Genomic DNA, 20473 nt, shown 5'->3' with positions numbered 1-20473 from the left:
CGCTGAAGCCAGCCTTCCATCCCTCCCCGCTGAAATGGGAATGACACCACCTCTATGCTGCAGACTAGTTCATCGCGTGTGCCTCCTCTGACGTTGTCCCGTGCAGTGGAGGCATCTCCCAAATTGCTCCTTGTCCAAATTTCTGACCCACAAAATGTGAAACACTCGAAAAAGTTGTGGTTTTAAATGATCCCTAAACAAACAAATCAGTTTTCTCATCTAGCGTGCTACCAAAACACTTGTTCTAGAAGCTTCTTGAGATAATGGTTTGTTGCTCCTCCAGAAGAACTTTTCCAGGGTTATCATGGTCATGTTTTGCCTCACCTGCTGGCTGACAGCCTTTAGTGCCTCTCTGGCATAGTCTGTCAAACTGTAACTGAATGTTGTAATTTTGATAAATACATTTAATAATAACTATTCAACAAATGCGAAGTTACTCTCGTTTAACCTGGAGGTTTGGGTCAGAGCCTTTGCATCAGGTTATTGCTCTGATGTCCCAAGTCCCAAAGAAGCGTACACATTGAAGGAGCTTTCCAGTTCTTAGAAGATTAGATCAGTTGGTCCTGAATCCTGTACTGGGGTTGTAGGCACTCTAAAAGTTTTGTTTCCTAGAGATGAACAACATTAAAATGTAGGTTGTAAAAATTGCACTTTTGGTGTATAACAGACAGAATATTCTTTATGTTTAGCTGCTTAGGGAGGAAAGATACAGTTATTTGAACTCCTCTCTTTCTTTTTTTTTTAAAAACATTTTTTTTTTAAGATTTTATTTATTTACTTGACACAGAGAGAGATCACAAGTAGGCACAAGCAGGCAGGCTCCCTGCTGAGCAGAGAGCCCAATGTGGGGCTCGATCCCAGGACCCTGAGACCATGACCTGAGCCGAAGGCAGAGGCTTAACCCACTGAGCCACCCAGGCGCCCCAACTCTTCTCTTTTTTACAAGAGATCTAATAGTGTCCTTGTAAATGTGCAGTGCCTGGCACTTTTAAGAAAGCCTGAAAATGACGTTACGACCACCATTAGAGGGGACTTGACACTTAACATTTTGAGGCCCGCAGAGGGAGCTCTCCCAGAAGCCAGGATGTGCCTCAAGAAAATCAGAATTAACGGCCCATGTGCAGGGATGGCTTCTCCTGAATGAGGGCACTTGGGCCAAGAAAGCTGCCTCTTTGCAGATGGAAGCCAAAATGCACACAAGTCCAGCGTGTTAGCAGCGTGGAGCTCCAGGGATGTCACTGTTCATGCAGATGTCAGTGAGAAGAGGCAGGCTAAAACGGGGTATTGTTGGCTGTCATATGCAAGGAGAGCTATGTTTTCTGCCAAGGCTGTGAAGGACCGCCCGTGTAAATGAGACCTCCCTAGGGGGCGTTGTTAGGGTCCCCTGCATCCTCATCCTTTCCTGTTCTCTTTGGGCCATGTCAGTACACGGCCCAGGGATTAGGGGAGCTGATCATCTTCTGGCATGGTTTTCTGAAATCTGGATATGATTGCTTTGGAATTCTTGCCAAAATCCCGTACTGGCTTTGTGATTTCTGTGTAGTATATTCTCAGAATCAAGCCATTGTTAGGGTAGTTACAAAGGAAGTCTGAACAAAGAGATTTGGATTTGCCAAGGGAATAGAAGAAGGGGAAAGAGAGTAGAGGGCAGATGGAGGAGGAGGAGTGGCAAGTCGGTGGTGAAGGAAACAGTGTCGCTGTATGGCAGGTGTTCGGAGTTTTAGAAGCATAAACATCATGGGGCACTTCAAATCCCACATCCAAACCCCAGCTCTGCAGAGGTCAACCTCTCTGTAGTCAGCGGAGGGGGGGTGCCTTTGGAGGGTCTCCCCAGGATGGAGCCCCATCTGGTGGTAGAGGAGTGAGGGCAGCCTGAGGAAGGCATGTGGGTGTTCTGTTTCTTGTGCATCTATGAGCTTGACCTTCTTGGCTGTGTGTATGTTTGGAGCCAAATGAGTGGTCCCCTTGTCAGGATATAGGTTCTTATTAATTATAGCAACCAGGTTTTGAATCCAAATTCAGTTTTTTATTCTGGGACCCCCTGAGTTCTCATAGATTAGGATGAACACAGTTGAGGGCTTTCACCATGAGTCCACCAGGAGGTCAGGTTTGTAGAAAGAAGATTGTCTGGCCAGTCATAAGTTAATTTGAAATCTTGGATTTAGAGTTTATGAAAGAACAGATGAGAAATGCCTACCATATATGGATTTGTTTTCAGAGAACAGTTCTCTATTAGCGGCCCAGTCCTGATGACTTCTCAGAAGTTTGGATTGTTTTAGTCTAATTACCAGTTGAACAATGCAGGAAAAGGGAGGAACTCTGGTGTGGGTCTTCCCTTTGTCTCTCATTTCTTTACCTTCCTTTGCTTTCTAACAGCCATTCTTATTTAAATTTTCTTAATGTTCTTTTGATTTCCTTTTCTCTTTACTGTCATGGTTCTCAGTAGGGGTGAGGTTGACTCCTGTCCTCCCCTCCTGTCTCCTCCATATACCAGGGTGTTTGGATCTGGGAGGGGTCAGGCTTTACGGGATCCTAAATGCCTACATGGGAATCACTCCTGAAATGTTAATACTGCCCACGTTGTAGATGGAATGCAAAGGCTCTTCTGCAAATTAGGATGGAGAAGGAGTCTTGAACTTGGATTTATAAACTGTGACTAAGAATAGAGTGGTTAAAAGCCCTGGCTTTGGAGCCAGACTGCCAGGGTTTGAAACGAGCTCTGACGTTTACACAGCTGGGGGCTCTTTGGAAAGTTTGTTTCTTTGCTTCAGTCCCCTCATCTGTGAATTGGGGTTTTTATTTTTGTGATGATCAAATGGATCAATCCTGGGCATATTTTAAATATACTCAATAATTGTATCTTCTTGGTCAAGTATCATTCTAATGGGTCCCAAGATCATCTCCCTATGTCTGAATCTTTTAGTCTTATTTTTTTCTTTTTCTAAACATGAACTATATCGGTGGTCATATTTTTGTATTTGTAGAGCTCATATAGATTTCACCACACTTTCAAGTTCAACTGTAACAAAATGATTTTAGAGTATTTCTGAAAGACTTCCAATAAAATGGGTAGAGTCTTGCAATAGAAGACAATAGGTTTGTGTTCCAGACACTGAGAAGTATTTGTAATAGTCTGATTTAGGACTGTTTTTCTAGGGATGCCTGGATGGCTCAGTTGGTTAAGCGTCTGCCTTTGGCTCAGGTCCTGATCCCAGGGTCCTGGGATTGAGCCCCACATCTGGCTCCTTGCTCAGCAGGGAGTCTGCTTCTCCCTCTCCCACTTCCTTTGCTCATGTGTTCCCTTTCTCGCTGTCTCTCTGTAAAATAAATAAATAAAATCTTTAAAAAAAAAAAAAGGAAGGCTTTTCTAATATTAGAGGTAGACTTCAAAAGTAGATTCTTTCTGTAGTGAATGGGTTTTTAGCCAGATGCTCAGAGTATGGGGAAGAAGGAGCTTTGCTGCTGTCTCCCTCCCTCCTGAGACCCAGAGGGAGGGAGGGAGACACTGAAAACAGGAGGAGGTTGACTTCATGCTAGCAGAAGAGGGCAGACTCCCTGGCCAGAAAAGGTGGGTACAGTTGTTCATTTCCCCACCAGACCCTGCTTCCCAAGGGGCTGGCTGGAAGTAGTCCTGGTTCTTCTCCACGTGCCCGGGCACACCAGGCCTGTCCTCCCAGGGCCATTGAGTATGCCCAGACCGAGATTCAGGGCCAGGACTATTAAGGGATATTTTACCCACAAAGGCTTTTAAAATTTAGAGCTACACCCCGTCATCTGCTGATACTTCAAATATAGCATGGACACCCAAATCAACATCAGTCAGCAAACATTATTTCTTTTCTTTTTTTTTTAAGATTTTATTTATTTATTTGACAGACAGAGAGATCACAGTAGGCAGAGAGGCAGGCGGGGGTGGGGGAAGCAGGCTCCCCGCTGAGCAGAGAGCCCGATGTGGGGCTCGATGCGGGGCTCCATCCCAGGACCCCGGGATCATGACCCGAGCCGAAGGCAGAGGCTTAACCCACTGAGCCACCCAGGCGCCCCATCAAACATTATTTCTAAAGTCTGTTCTTCAACTCCTGTGGGCTACTGTCCGGCGTCTCATGATCAAGCAAGTTGTGAAGTGACATTTGCTTAGGGTACCTTGCTTAGGGTGCCCAGGAAGTATACTGACCAGGGCTCTCTGACAAAGGCAGCTGTTTACTTCTTGCAGCTATCTTAGTGATGTTAATGTCCCCATTTTGCATTTGATGAAACTGAGTAACTGGTTACATAAACTTTCCCAGGATCATACAGCCAATAAGTAGTACAAGTGGGTTTTTGACCACAGCTCTGCTTGAGCCAAAGCCGATTTTAAATCACTACTCTGGCTTTTCTGTTAGTGTGAAGAAAGTATGGATAGTCCATTTCTAATGGATTTAAAAAATTTGCCGATGAGAGTAGCAGCAAGCAGAAAATGATGGAAATCACTGAAAACAGGAGGAGGTTGACTTCATGCTAGCAGAAGAGGGCAATAATTAGCATCTGCTTTATGCCAGGCATTACACATTCATTAGCATATTTAATCTTCACAGTCTCCCTGTGGGGTATTAGACCCATTTAACAGAGGAGGCAGTAGAGGCTCAGTGAATATAAGTCACTTGTGTAAATAACACAAGTAGGAGGTGGCAAAGGAGGACTGTGAACCTTTTTTCACCATGCCATGCTGGGAAGAGTCGGGGAAGGTTTCTTCCAGGTCTAGTCACTTCTGTTTGCCTCTAGGGTATATCAGATAATCCTGGATTTAGACCCAGGAAAATTGAGTGTTTTAAGCCTCTCATCTTACAGAACCAGCTGCCTTTATGCTACATTCATTCTCATCCGCCGAACTTGCCCATGGCTAAAGAGAAAAATAGCCCACAGTGGAGGTGGAAGGCTGGCAAAGGAGGCATTGACCTCCAAGTAGTAGATTCCATGGACTTGACCTCCTTCATGTGGCCTCTGCTTCTCAGAATCTGGAAGAGGGCTTATGGCAGTTGGCATTTTGCACCAGCAAGTACATCCGCGCACAACTGCTTGCTCCACAGAGCTACCCCATCCTTTCTGGGTTTTATCTGCCAGGAGGACCTCAGGATTGCCAGGTGTGTGCATGGTGGAGCTTGCCGGGGAGGAGAGGCTGGGCTGAATCTGTTATGTTCTTGAGCAATTAGTGGACTATCCCACGTGCACAATGAAGGATGGCTCTTTTGCTCAGCATTAATTCATTAGGAAATCACTGTCTCCCTAGCTCATTTGGTGCCTCACATAAGGGCACTTGAAATGTAGGACCAAGTGCTACTATAAAATGGAGTCCAGTTCTTTCAGGACAGCCCCTGACACGGGTCCTCTGGGCTATTGCCGTTTAAAGGAGCTGTTTTCATAGAAGTAATTCTGGGTTTTGGGGTAACGAATGACAGCCTTTGTGTAGAGGAAATGTTCCATGGGTAACTAGTTGACTGCTTATTAGTTTACTCTTTCAGCGAAATTATTTTTGTTGCTGTTAAAAATTAATTTTAATAATTGCTTTTGGATCAAGCTGTTGAATAACTGAGCCAAGTTTTCACGCCCAATGAACTTTTATAGCAAACTCTCCTCTCTTTATGGGGTTATTATGAGGATGATATTTGTAAAGCACTTTAACTGCTTAACGGAAGACTCTAGATAAATAGTAGTCATATTTTCATGAGTTTTGGAGGAGTGATTCTATAAGGGCATTCCAGTTCTAAAAGGTACAAATCATATTCTATACTAAACATTTGCTTTAGTGGCTATTTTCCTATCTTTACTTTCTAAGGCAAAATCTTTGCAAAAGACTAGGGTGATTTTCCTATTTCCATATCATTATTAAACTGGTTAAAAAAAAAATCTCTTTAATCTGAGAGGAAATGTTTTCACAGTATCAGTTTGAATAGTAAGGGGATGGTAGGAAGTGTTCCACTGTCAATGAACAGCTAACTTTGCATTAATTGGTAACAAAATATCTATTGAAAGCACAGCCCTTTGCTATAAAAGAATACAGTTGACCCTTGAACAACCTGGGTTTGAATGGCTGGGCCACTTAACATGTGGTTTTCCAGTCAACACAGTACAGTACTATGTTGTTTCCTGTATTCTTTTTTCTTTCTTTCTTTTTTTTTTTTTTTAAATATTTTATTTATTTATTTGACAGAGAGAGAGATCACAAGTAGGCAGAGAGACAGGCAGAGAGAGAGGGAGGAAGTAGGCTCCCTGCTGAGCAGAGAGCCGGATTCGGGGCTCGATTCCAGAATCCTGAGATCATGACCTGAGCCGAAGGCAGAGGCTTAACGCACTGAGCCACCCAGGCGCCCCTGTTCCCTGTATTCTTTCCTTATGATTTTCTTAGTAACACTTTTTTCTATGGCTTACTTTATTGTAAGAATACAGTAACAATGCACATGACACAAAAATATGTTATTAATTGACTCTGTTTTCGATAAGACTTCTGGTCAAGGGTAGGCTGTTAGTAGTCGAGTTTTGGGGAGTTAAAAGTTACATGTAGAGTTTTGAATGCACAGGGGTCGGCACCCCAACCCCTGAATTGCTTGAGGATCAACTGTATATTTTTTCTGTCTTCCTGTTTTCTATTTTGCTTTTGGAGGAGAAACACCCCAATTAAAATTGCCGTTAAGTTGTTTCAGAGAGAAATCCATTCCCTAGAAAAGACCATCTTCCAATGTACTGTGGGTTTTTAAGTAGTGTGGGAGTGTGCGTCTAGGAGCTTGTGTGTACCACCCATGGGGAAATGGATTAGAAAAAGATTGCTTTGTGGCCTCAGTACATTCTGAGTTTTAACAATAGATTTTCAGTAAAATTCGAAACTTTTGACCTCCCACGTGATCCATGACATACACACAGTGGCTGTCAGGATTGTTAAAAATGTGAATTAGGCTACAAATTCAACTACATTCGCACCCCACTTAAAATCTTCCACTCTTCTCCTGTTGCACTAGGGATAAAAACCAAATTCCTTGTCGAGACACATCCTGCCAGCATCACCAGCCCCCACTCTGGCTTTCCCTGTGCTCCTTCTGCTCCAGCCCTGAGACTTGTCTTTCTGGTCCTTCCTTAGCCACTGAGCTCCTGTCCCACTCGGGGCCCTCAGCAGGGCCATTTCCCCTGCCTGGAACACTCTTGCCTCAGGCCTCTGGCATGCCACCTTCGGCTCAAGGCTCAGCTCCTCATCACCTCCTCAGGCTGTGGTATGTCACTGAGAAGGAAGCCCCGAGGCTCCGTGGGCGGGGACCAGAGAACGATTCTCCGCCTGTCTGGGTGTAGAGACTGACAAGGAACAGGAATTCAGGCCCAGGCTGAGGTCCTCTTTGAAAGTCTTTCTTTATGTCAGCCCACAGTGGTCTTGCTCTGCTTGGTGCCGTCCTCCTCCGACCTCCTCTGGGGCATACAGCTCTTCTGAATCCACACTGAGCCTCTTCGGGACCTCTTAACTGGTGCTTTCAACCCTCTGCTCCCGGGTGGAATCTTGCCCGTGTCTGGTGGGCACGCCTACTGATCTTAACCAGACTGTCTTTCCCAGTAGCCCCTTGGCTGCTTCTGTGGGGAAGCGGAGCAGGCCCGGCACTGCTCGTTTTCTCTATCCTCCCTCCTCCTTCCGGTGAAGTTGCCTTTAGCCATTCCCCGCTCAGGTCCATGGGCCGAGTCCAGAGGGCCCAGCCAGCATTTTCTGAGCCTGTACCTGCTGTCCCACCGTGCCTCTCCCGAAGTTCCAGAGCAGGAAAGCGAGCATGTGCTATAATGAGGAGGCAGGTGGACCACGGATGGTCTCTCTGCCAGCTCCGTCCATGGCAGTGAGTCGTCGATTCCAATTACACTGGGGTCTGCTCGCCCAGCCTGAGGCTCAGGCCAGCTCCTCTCACGAGCTGCTGATGGGTGACAGTGGATTTTCATTCTATATTAAAGGAGGACTGTTAGTCTCTCTAGAAAAAGGTTCTTTTAAAAAAAAAAAATATTGAGATCTATCAGTGATTCCACTCCCCATATAAAGAAACTTAGTTTTCTGTGTTTTTCCACCCCCCCCCCCCCGCCCTCTTATTTAAAGAAATGCTCTTTTGGAAAGATTAAACAACATATAAAAGTACAAATAAAGGGAAAATCATGCCAAGTACCTACCTTCTAAAGATAATTATTGCCCTTATATTTTGGGATCACCATGCACATATGTACAACTTACAGCCTTAAATATGAGATCATATTATAAGGCATTGTTCTCGTTTTTTTCTTCACAATAGATTGTGGTAGTCTTTTCACGTCAGTAAACTTAGACTCCTTCTTTTTAAATATCTGATATAAATGCCATTGTGCGAATGTGCTGTGATTTATTTAACTGGTCTCTTAAAGATGGAGCGTTTTCCTTGTTGTGAATAATGCTTCATTAAACATCTTGTACCACTCTAATTGTCTCACGGGATAAATGGGTTAGAACTACTGAGTCACAATATAATAACTATTTGGGGTTTTTATGCAGTCTGACAGACTACCTACAGAAATGTTGAACCATTTTTATTGTCCCATAATGAAGGAAACCTGTTGCTGACTTTCTTTAATGCTGTTCTTTTAATGTATTTTAAATGATTAATTTTCCCGAACTCTTACCATTTTTTTTTTTTCCTGGGCAAATGGACTTTGGAAACTAATTAAGGGGAGGTTTAATGTTGGATATAGATTCACTGGTTAAGAAGCTAAAATACATATCCAATATGTATTTTCCCTTACATCATTCTAGTATGCAGTTAAATGGGAGGAAGAAATTTTCCTCAGTCTAAGGTTCTTCTAGCTGGACTGAGAATTAAATTTTACATGAGACAGATTAACAGGAGAGAAAAACCCAAGTTTTATTATGTGTGCACAGAGGCCCGATAATGAAATTGGGACCCAAGCAAATGACCAAAGTCAGGCATATCTTAAACATTTTAGACAAAGAGACAATAAATTGGCAGGGAATTGACAGGATAAAGAAAACAGATGTTTGGGAGCTTTAATTAGAAAACTATTCTAATTGGAATTTGGGCTGAGGTAATAGGTGAGTAAAAAAGTAACCTAGTTTGTTTCTATAGCTTTCTCAGCTTTAAAGTCCCCATCTTTGGTGACAAGAAGGTCTTTTCAGTACATGGTCCAGTGAGGGCACCTTTCAAATGGGGGGTTTATGTCCCACTTTCCGGGGGACAGGGGAAGGTTTGCGTGTCCTTACACTGGCTGTTTCGCAGGTAGCTTCAGTTCAAAATAATCACTATGGCATTGTGGTACATTTGGGGCAGCCTGCGCTAGGCTCCTACATAGAAATGTCTTTTGACTTTGATCGTAATTAGTCATCATATTGGAGGTTATGCAGTTAATGCCAGTGCCCTTTTTCAGTCTCTGTTGTGGCAGTCTGTCATGCTTTGTCCTTTCATTGCTTCTAAAACTTTGCTAAAGAGAGCTTTTGACAAAGTAGCAGATTCGACTTTGTAATCCGATAGGGATTTTAAAAAAATAACTCTTGAGTGCCTATTTGAAGGTGAATATTCTGGCCTTTCTTCAATGGAAGCACCACTTTCATGACTTGTCTCTGGTTTCTTCTAGAATGTTTTCTCCATTTGTGTCAGTCTGGGGAAACTTCCACAGACCCATGTGATTAATGACCTGTTGTTCCACCTCTTTGAACTTTATCTCCTTGATCTCATCTCTCCATCCTCTGTGTCACCTGAAACTTTGACCAGTTCATTGGTTAATTGCTTATCTTTCTTTCACACTTTCTTGAGTTCATCTAATGATAGGGCTATCATCTATCATCTTAAAATGCTTTTGTAGTGTGTATTCTTTTACAGGCCAGACTGATTCAATGTTTAACATTGGTTACGTTTAACATCCTTTGTCTGGGTGTTCCATAGATCAAAGAAAGGTAGATTTCCCCCTGTTGAGACTATTGCAATAACAAGATGGAGGCAGCTTTAGCTTGGGAAAAAAAAAAATAACACCATCTCAGTTTTTGTTTTTTGTTTTTTAAAGAGAAGGAGCAGAGGAGGGGTAGAGGGAGAAAGAGAATCTGAAGCAGGCTTCACGTTCAGTGCAAAGCCTGATGCCAGGTTCGATCTCATGTCTCTGAGATCATAACCCAAGCCAAAATCAAGAGTTGGACGTTTAATGGACTGAGCCAACAGAAGTGCCCCAACTTAGTTTTCTTTTTAAACTTATTTGGATTTTGAGGGAATGATTTCGAAGTAGTTTGGGAGAGTTTTTCAGTAGCTTGTCTCCTCATCAGGTAAAGACTTCTAGAGGGGATAGACTTTCCTGTTGAATTTTGATTTAAAAGGCTGGGAGTAACTTCACTAACTGGAAGAAAGGAATGGCTAGGGAATGAGGCTAACGTCGAATAAAATGGGAACGAGAAGTGGGAACCAAGAGGAGAAGAGTGAGTAGGAGGCACAAAAAAGACATTTTAGAGGAGTCTGGCACACTAAATATGGCAGATTTTATTTGTAATTAGATCATGACTTATTTTTAAGTGTTTTTTGTTCAATAAATAAATAAATGTTCTTTGTTCATGTTTGACTATAAACCTTTGTGAAAAGATTCACCACAACTTTGGGTGTGAATTGATACCAGAGACAGGACTGTGATAGACTCAGTGGGGCTGTGGTCTTGTCACTCCCTGCGCTCAGGCTGCAGGCAGAGTGAATGCCAGGTACTTCTCGGAGGGGTCACTGAATGAAGTACGTGATCAGCCATCTAACCACATGTTGGGGTTCTGGCTGGAGCTGGTACTGGGTGACAGGGCGCATTGTTTTCCAGCAAACAGCGGATTCCCCCAGTGTCTGAGCATACTGGTGTTGAGTTGTATGGCAATGACTCCTCAGGACACTAAGGTGCCATTTAATGGACTGTTCCTTTAGTGCCATTTAATAACTCACAATCTTAGTGTAGTAAATGGCAGTTAATTACTGGCTCTTTGAGCCCCAGGGGAACCATTTAGTAATTACTCCTTCATTGCCATTTAATACATTTCTGTCTTGTACATTAAATAGCTCTGAGCAGCAATTCATGGCCCCGTCCCAGGTGGCTGCTTCTAGAGATACTCTTCTGAAACCAGATGGTTGCTGAGGCATAGGGAGTGTAAAGGGGCCATAAAATTTTTTAAATGAGCGGTCGCCAGACTTGTGGATATCATGGACCCCATTTTGTTTTCATTTTTTTAAAAATATTTTATTTATTTATTTGACAGAGATCACAGGTAGGCAGAGAGAGAGAGAGGAGGAAACAGGCTCCCTTCTGAGCAGAGAGCCCGATGTGGGGCTCTATCCCAGGACCCTGGGACCATGACCTGAGCTGAAGGCAGAGGCTTTAACCCACTGAGCCACACAGGTGCCCCTCGTTTTCTTTTTTTAATGTTTGGGGACATACAAAAGGTGGTTAAATTTTTTATGTTGTGGTTTTGTTCCCTTCAAGAAGCCAGACTCAGCACATTGCCTGGGTAAGGCATGGTAGGCATTTGGTAAATATTAGTTGAGTTGAATTAAGTTACGTGTTCTAGGACAGGAATTTTGTTAATGACACCCAGTTTGTTTTTTTATTGTTTCATCAGAGCTCATATTGGAGATGTTGGTTTTGTAAAATGTATTTGCCAGTGTGGCCGACTAACGGGATTTCACTGTATGCAGGGGTCGTGAGAGTTAAACAGCAAATGTGAAAACTGGAAGGACCTCAAAACAGATGGTAAACATAAGGTAATTAATATTGTCTGCTGACAATACTATGCAGAAATGATTAATTTTTCCATTATATTAAGTTCTGGGGGAATTCTGAGATGTGGAACTGATTAATCCGAAGACAACTGATATACAGGCTATTGTGTCTTGGTTCCTCAGGTAAATTTGTGACAGAACAAAGGAGGAGGTGAGTCAGTAAAGATGATTTAGTTAAAATTATTACCTTAAAAATAGAAGCATAAAGGCACTGCTTTTTCTGTGATTTTTGCTTATTGTAGAAACCAAGTGTGTCATAAGGTGACTTGTCTGAATTCTGTCCAGCATGGGTAGTATCCTGGTCAAAGTGGTGATAATGATGATGTAAAAAGATCCTAAAAATCCTGGTGAGTATTTTGAAGGGTGGTGGAAGGAAAGACTGACAGCCTACAGCATGGAGAAGGGGTCCGTGAAACAGGTTGCTGAAATGGCTAAGGACCCTGTGGTGCCATCTCTTTCCCAGACACATGTCCTCCTGTTCCGAGGCTGGGCCATGTATCAGTGTGTTCTGCTCCTAACACCTGACAGAGCCCAAAGTTGCATGATTGCCTAGTTGTCCTGTAGAAGATTTGCTCTTGTCAGCTTATGGACAATTAATTGAAATACTTTTTTTTTTTTTTTTAAGATTTTATTTATTTATTTGACAGAGAGAAATCACAAGTAGGCAGAGATGCAGAGAGAGAGAGAGAGAGAGAGAAGCAGGCCCCCTTCTGAGCAGAGAGCCCGATGCGGGATTCGATCCCAGGACCCCGGGATCATGACCCACACCAAAGGCAGAAGCTTAACCCACTGAGCCACACGGGTGCCCTGAAATACTTCTCATTAAACCCTTCTTCCTAGTACAGTTGAAGGCCTAATTAAACCCAGCCATGCCATGGCTTCTGTTGCTTGGCAACACATACAAAGTCCACAATGGGGCTGGATATCCTTTTCTTACCAGAAGTAATAGAAACCTCCTATTCCATTTTCTGATAAAACACATTTTAAAAGGTGAATTTCCAGACACATTATTTCGTACAGGTTCATTTAGCAAATTACTCAAGTACAAAACTGTTGTAAGCACATGGCTTAGACATAACATTAAGCACATTCTATCAGAAAATTCACCACATCTTTAATCCTAGGCTTAGTGCTACGATTTAAATAAAAGGGATTTAGAGAGTTCATAAATGCAAAGACTGAAATAAATAAACAAGATTAAAGGAACTGTTTCCTGAGCAGCACTGATACACAGTCTCATACCTTCTTTCTCCCTGGGGAGGCCGTTGACTTTATTTTAAAGCCAGCTTTCAAGAAGTTGTAGAGTAGGACATCTGAGTGGCTCAGTTGGTTAAGTGTCTGCCTTTGGTTTAGGTTGTGATCTTGGGTCCTGGGATCAAGTCCCATGTTGGTTCCCTGCTCTGTGGGGAGCCTGCTTTTCCTTCTGCGCCTGCCTCTCTCTGTCATGAATAAATAAATAAAATCTTTTTTTAAAAAAAGCTATAGAGTAGACAGGTATTTTAATAACAGAGATAAAGAAATTAGGGACTCCTGGCTGGCTCTGTCAGCAGAGCATGCGGCTCTTGATCCCAGGGTTGTGGTTTTGAGCCCCACATTGGGTGTAGAGATTACTTAAAAATGAAAATCTTAAAAAAGTTAACTTCCATGATCCGAATGTGTATGTGTTGTTGGCATGAAAATAAATTTCTCTGATCACATGGCAGCCTATTATTGGTCTCTGTTTTGACTTTCTATCGTTTCTATTTCTTTAGCAGCTTTAAACCACCGTAACAAACTGTGGTTGATTGAATTCTCACATATCACTTTCTGATTAGGTTCTGAAATTGTATCCGAGTGGGACTATTAAATGGTTTTCAGTGGTGGGTACACAGTATTACACTTAAAATATTGAACGTTATTGTAATTTTACATTCCCTATAGCTGCATTTACCACATTCTCATTTTGAATAGTCCATTTAGCATTTAATCATTTTAGGTGTCATGGTGTGCTTGACTAGCCCCATATATAGGACATTCATACTCTTTCCTTTTTGAGGCTGGTATGAATAATCCTGCTGCAAACTTTTTTTTTTTTTTTTTTTTTTTTAAAGACTTGAGAAAGAAAAAGAGGGAGAGAGAGCACGTGCACATGCACCCAAGCTGGGAGGGAGAGGGAGAGAATCTCAAGCTGACTCCCTGCTGAGCATGGAGCTCAATGCAGGATTTGATCCCACCACCCTGAGATCATGACCTGAGCTGAAATCAGTAGTGGACATGCCACTGACTGAGCCACACAGGTGCCCTTGCTGCAAACATCTTTAAGTAGATTGCGCCCCCCCCCCATCCTACCTCAGGGTTCTTCTTAGGGATATATTTCCCCTGAGAGAAATCCCTGGTAAAGAATATGGCCTCATGTTGCTCTTGTTCCATATTCCTACTTCAAGAGTCCACTGAAGAGATGCTCTAAGAAAGGAGAAAATGACCACAAGTGAAAAGAATTGTCTCTGAGATTGGAAACCTTTTCACTGGCAAGAGACCAGGTTTTCAGATACCTACAGTGAGACTTCGTGTGCTATCCATTGGTTAGTAAGTGAGTTCAGTGTGGTGCTGAAGAGCCCAGCCTGCGTACTTAGTCAGGTGTGGGGTCACATCTGCTGCTTTACCCCTCCGAACCTCCAGCTTCCTACTGCGCATGTAGTAGTCCCTGCCTCGTTGTGGGTGGTGGTGAGCTCTAACTGCAGTACTGTGCTGCAGGGCCATTACTTGGCCTAGGCCTTGCTGGTACTGGATGCTCAGTGAGTGGAGAGATGCCGTGATTTACTCTGACTTGGGGGGCCCTGGGGTAGCAGGCCTCTGAGTTGGGTTTATGTAGTGTTGGCAAGTTGTTCCCCAAAGTCCTTGGGCTCTAGGATATTCTTGGGTGTGTTGACTGAATTCTGGGTCGGCGTTCTTCTCCCCGGGGTTGATTCTTGCAATGCGCTCATTCTCGGGTTTGTATATAAGTGGATATGGTCAAGGGTTTCTGTGATTCCACCCCTGGCCCCAGGGCCGATGCTTGTTCTTCAAGAACAAATAAGAGAACAAATCTAATAAGAATATCAACCATCCCAGGGCACCTGGGTGGGGCATTTGGTTGAACATCCAACTCTTGTTTTTGGCTCAGGTCATGATCTGACAGTCCTGAGATGGGGCCCTGTGTCCGGTTTTGTACTCAGTGTGGAGTCTGCTTAAGATTCTCTCTCCTTCTCCCTCTGTCCCTCCCACTCGTGCTCTTTTACAATAAATATTTTAGAAAAATATTAAAAAAAGAATATCAACTATCTCTATGCAGCAAACATACCATTTTTTCTCGTATTATACTTTTTCTGTTTGGGTAATAAAAGTAGAATTTGAGAAGGATGTGTTCCTTTCATTCCTGTTTCCTTAGCTTGAATAAAATGCCTTTAGAGAAGGTGGTGGATGGAAATTTTAATTTGTTGGGTATTGTAAGAAAATCTTGCATCTTCTCCTTTCCTGTAACATTAATAGAAATCTTTCTGTCTTATAGCCACTTAATTTTAAAAAGTTAAAGAAGCATCAACATCATGTGGGCCTTAATTTTTTTTTTTTTCTTATTTCCCTTCTTCATTGCCATCATCATCCCTTTTACCCATGTGTGTATTTTGGGATCAATGACGTGACTCTCTCCAGAGTATGTATTGGGTAGGCTTTCCTTTTCTGGAAATTTCATGGAACCTTTTTGTTGCTGTTGTTTGTTAAAGATAGTATTTATTTATTAGAGAGAGAGCATGCACAGGTATGAGCAGGGGGAGCAGCAGAGGGAGAGGAAGAAGCAGACTCCCCACTGAGTAGGGGGCCTGACACTGGCTCAGTCTGGGACCATGGGATCATGACCTGAGCCAAAAGCAGATGCTTCATCGACTGAGCCACCCAGGGGCCCCCAGTGGAACCTCTCTTAAATTTGGAACATATTCCATCAGTGTTTTTCTAGAGTCTAAATGTGTGTGTGTGTGTGTGGTGGGGGGAGGGTGTTTATGTGTTTTCTACATAAATATCTATTTTTAAAAGTTTTTAATTTTTTGATTTTAAAGAGTTAAATTTCCCCACTCATCGACTTTTTCATATTGAAGTTCAACCACGACATTTACAATTGTTCAGCAGTGTTTAACTAGGGATGAGATGGTCTCCATCTGCTGGATGATGAACTGAGGCTCTGAGGCAAATGACTTTTGGGGAGCAGACTGATGGGTCAGAGAACTAGCTCCCTGCACCCTTCCTCAGCCTCTGGCTTCTCTTCTTTCTCCAGCAGGTTAGTGGGTGGCCTGGTGAGAATGCAGCCAACATGGGGACTTTTATTCTGTGATTACTCTAGCCCTGGGGAACTCAGGTGAGGGGCTGGAAAGTTCTGTTTTGTTTTTTTCTTTTGTTGAATTGATGGGTGGCATAAGTTTGCTACATAGAGATGTACTTACTCTTACTAAAGTACTCTTTACTTTAGAGTAAATACTCTTACTAAATTTCTTCCTCATCTGTTCCTAAAGAACCAACATCTCCCTGTTGGGCAATCTGCCTACCTCACAGGGACTCTTGCCCATGGGTATTAATTCATACACACACCTGAGAATAATGTGTGTGGCTACTGGGCATTTCCTCTGAGCAGAAGAATTCAGGGAACAATCCATGGCTCTGCACTCTAGGGACCCTCTGCTCTGGGATTTGAATTCTCAATGGTGGTTTTGTGAACATGGTAAAATCACCTCAGCATCATAAATCTCAAGGCAAACCACATCACTGCTTCAAGAAAAGGCATCTGTTCAGTTACCTTACCCTCACAAATATTTATCATCCGAAGTGACACCTCATTTTGCCTTTCATCACCAGACCAAATGGTAGGCGTTGTTCTCCTTCCTTGTGTTTCCACAGTTTTTCCTCAGAGGTTTCTCTGCCTGTTGTTACTGGGTCTTTCAGACTCGAGTGCCTCCCTGGCCTGCAGGGTCACTCCTGTGTTGAGACTGGGCAAATGGCAGACATGCTGGTCAAGTGTCGTTTGTTTCCTTGTACTTTTTAGTGTTTTTCGGAGTTCTGCTGAAATTTTTTTTCCCTTTAAACTGCTAAATTTGGGTTCAGACACAGGCCAGAAGGGAGCTTTGTCCTGGTTGTCTGCTATTGATATTCCGTTGTGGAAAGTATTTTCTCAGTCAGAACATTCACTTTAGTTACCAACTTCATAGTATTTTGTTAATAATATCTCTCTGGGGGGTAAGTATATTGTTTGCATGCATTCATTAGTCATTTATCTCTCTGAAAGCTTTATGATTTGATTTTGCAGAGAAGTTATCTTTGGACCCAGGTCATAATTTTAACTTCTCACCAGCCCCAGCCGCAACCTGAAAGAGCTTACTGATTAACTCCTAATGTGAAGCTGGTATGGCCATTTGCTGGGAGCATAACGTGAAAGAACGGGGCTTTGTTAGGGTTAGTATCTGGTCTGCTCACTTGACAAGAACAGCTCTGTAAAATTTTGTCTTAAGAGGCTCATCTGAATGAAAAACCTCCCCCTTGAGATTTTCAGAACTATTTGGGAATTTAGTAGGTACATGGCTATCAACTTTAGTCTTTCAGTGTAATTTTCACCCAAGATAAAGCTCCCATCATTGGATGTCCGTTTCCCTAGGAAGTAGTTCTTTCCCGAGAGGGTACTGCTTGCTCCTTATTCATCTGAGAGAAGGATTAATTGTTAAGGGACACAATTAAGATTTGCTTTGTCACTTAAAATTTTCTTATAGTCAGAGATTTGACTCTGAACAGCCCCTTCAGAAATTCTGTGTTTTCAGGCATTTTCTTTTTTCTTTTTTTCTTTCCTTTCCTTCCTTTGCTTTTCTCTTTCCCTTCCCTTAACCCTTCCCTTCCTTGCTCCCCCTTTCTTTCCCTCCCTCCCTCTCTTTCTTTCTGTCTGTCTGTCTTTCTGTCTTTCTCCTCCTTTCTTCCTTTCCTCCCCCCTTCCTTCCTCCCTCCCTTTGATTTCTAAGTAATCTCTATACCCAGCGTGGAGCTCAAACCTACAACCCTGAGATCCAGAGCTGCATGCTCCACCGACTGAGAGAGCCAGGCTTTCCCAAAGAGAGCTCCAAAAACTGTTAGTAATTTGGGGGATAACTTGAAAAATTTCCAATTTGAGGGTTCAGAAGCACTCACCATGATAACGTCATCTGTGCCAGGTCACAAGTAGACAGGATCCCCAGGCTAGGCAGTAAGCCTTGCATGTTTGTTATTCGTTGAATCCCTGAATAGACAGGCAGACTCAAAACCCAGTTCACATTAATTGAAAAATAAGTGTGGGGTGCCTGGGTGTCACAGTCAGTTGAGCAACGGATTCTTGGTTCCGCTGGGGTCATGGTCTTGGGGTTGTGGGATCCAGCCCCCCATTCAGCACTCTGCAGGCAGTCTCCTTGGGCTTCTCTCCCTCTCCCTCCCTTTCTGCCCCTCCCCCTGCATGTGTATGCACGTGCTCACAATATCTCAAATACATAAATCTTTTTATAAACTTCAAAAAAGAAAACCATATCTGTAACACTTGGGAGGACAAAAGAATGGTGTACTATAACAAAACAAATAGTACTGCTGTGCCAAAAAGTACTGGAGAGCAGTGTGATACCAACAGTTACAATGAGCTCAGCATTTCCTATGACTTGTTGCTTGAAAAACCAGGCATAACCATACTTAGATTATCCAAGGGGTCTGTATGTTCCAATTTTGCACTAATGGGGCTGTCTCATGTTTGAAGGCTTAGCACAAATGTGATAATGCTTACCATGTTTTTCTTTGGAATGTTATTTGAAATATAACATGGAAGAAAATAGTTTATGAAGTTATTGGCTAATCAGTGGATAGACATTCATGATTATCCATTGTTCTCATTGAGAATACTTGGAAAAGCACTATTCTGGAACTCCTCCAGAATGCTTTCTCGGTCAGAATGCAATGTTGGATGTGTTTTGATCAAGTGAATTAAGTTGTATGGTGAAAACAATCTCATTATAAAGTTGTATTGACCCAGAAGTTTCCAGATTTTCTCTCTTCATGGTGCTTTAAGTGTTTTGATAATTTTTTCAAAAGAAACACCTAATGGTTTTGCTTATTAAGTAGTTAAACATAAACAATTTAGTAAATATTTATGTCCTAATAACTGAGCTACCATTTGAAAAAGTAAGACCTATAGATTATAAATAAAACAAGCTTTTCTTTTAAGAGTTAAAAATTTATCTCATTCTTAAGTACCATTATTTACTAATAATATGTCTATTTGTTGGAATTAGAGTAGACACTGCCACACACATTTTCTTCTCCGTATTGATTTTCAGAAAAAAAACTTTCAAATATTTTCAAGTAATACAAAAAATGTTGATTTTCAAATAAGATTTTTATCAGGAATTGCAACAAAACAAAACAAAACCCCAAAAGCCAAAAACCACCTTTCACAAACACATGGATGATGTCATGTAATGTAATCTGTGAATTAACATGAACTAGTAGTTTGTTCAGTGTCCAAAACTTCACTGTGTTTTCTTTGAGAAATTGGAATCCTCTCTGTCCTCCTGTGAGTTCTCTGTGACTCTCCAGGGCACCTTGGCACATGGTGTGGGAACCTGGGTCTGAACCTTTGTTTGTTCTCCATAATTAAGTCAGAGTTGCCTTCAGGGGCCAGTATGCTTACAGCACTATCTAAAAATTGGCTTTTGTTGGGGACGCCTGGGTGGCTCAGTTGGTTGGACGACTGCCTTCGGCTCAGGTCATGATCCTGGAGTCCCGGGATCGAGTCCCGCATCGGACTCCCAGCTCCATGGGGAGTCTGCTTCTCTCTTTGACCTTCTCCTCGTTCATGCTCTCTCTCACTGTCTCTCTCTCAAGTAAATAAATAAAATCTTAAAAAAAAAAAAATTGGCTTTTGTTGTTAGTTTGTGGTTGTCAAATTTTGGTGAGCAGCAGAAACATTTCTGGGCTCTGTATCCCAGTAATTCTGACTTATTATGTTTGGGATGAGTCGGTGGAACCCAGACATCTGTATTTTTAACAAGCTTGCGTGGAGATACTGATGCATATGTAGCTGGAGAGCTGCTGAATTCCATCACAAAGCTCTGGAGTTCAGGGACTTGTTGCTCTGCACTTTAATCTTCTTATTCCTTTTTATTCCTGTAATACAGCATGATGTACATTTGACAGATGTTCCTGGAATGCGCTAAACTTACTGTCTCTTACGTCACTTCTCTCTCCTTCCAGCTTTCCTTTTGTTCTGTTCCTTAAAAGGCAAAGGAAAGGAGGAAAGGGTTCTTAGAGTTTTGTGACTTTCTAAGCCTCCTGTCCATGGTCAGTTCCTCAGTTTCCCACACAGATCCTTTGAGCCTGTTGAATCAGTCTACCTGTGTACCCTGGGATGCGCTTGGTACATTTGTCTCCTCCTCTCCTGGTTTATAGGTGGGACTAGGAGATGTAAGTTTCTAGGGTTGGGAGATAATTTTTAAAATTTATATGTCTTAGGCTAGAAGAGACTTTGTTGTTATTTGATACAGGGCTTCCATTTTAGAATTGAGGAAACACATAGAAGAGATGTGTTGTACCCAAGGTCACATGGCAAGTGGAAAGCCAGGCTTAGAAACTTTATTGCCTGGCTTCCTGCCTGGTGGCTGTGTCCACTCCATTCCAGGCCCACCCCATCTCTGGAGGGC

At 42.6% G+C, this 20473-nt stretch overlaps 1 protein-coding gene across 5 annotated transcripts in view; it reads left to right on the top strand.

Moving 5' to 3' along the window:
* Positions 1-20473, top strand: part of LHFPL2 (LHFPL tetraspan subfamily member 2) — a 155459-nt gene that overhangs the window by 27305 nt on the left and 107681 nt on the right. The window contains exon 3 of one of the 5 annotated variants that reach the window (XM_059175310.1): positions 11612-11753. The exons of the other annotated variants lie outside the window; for them this stretch is intronic. The gene's annotated coding sequence lies outside the window, so the exon portion shown is untranslated. The remainder of the gene's footprint in view (positions 1-11611; positions 11754-20473) is intronic. 5 annotated transcript variants of the gene reach the window in all.

Source organism: Mustela lutreola, chromosome 5 (assembly GCF_030435805.1).
Source record: "Mustela lutreola isolate mMusLut2 chromosome 5, mMusLut2.pri, whole genome shotgun sequence".
In the NCBI taxonomy this organism is placed as follows: domain Eukaryota; kingdom Metazoa; phylum Chordata; class Mammalia; order Carnivora; family Mustelidae; genus Mustela; species Mustela lutreola.
The sequence above is the reverse complement of the archived record's forward strand: the minus strand, read 5'-3'. Positions and strand labels throughout refer to the sequence as shown.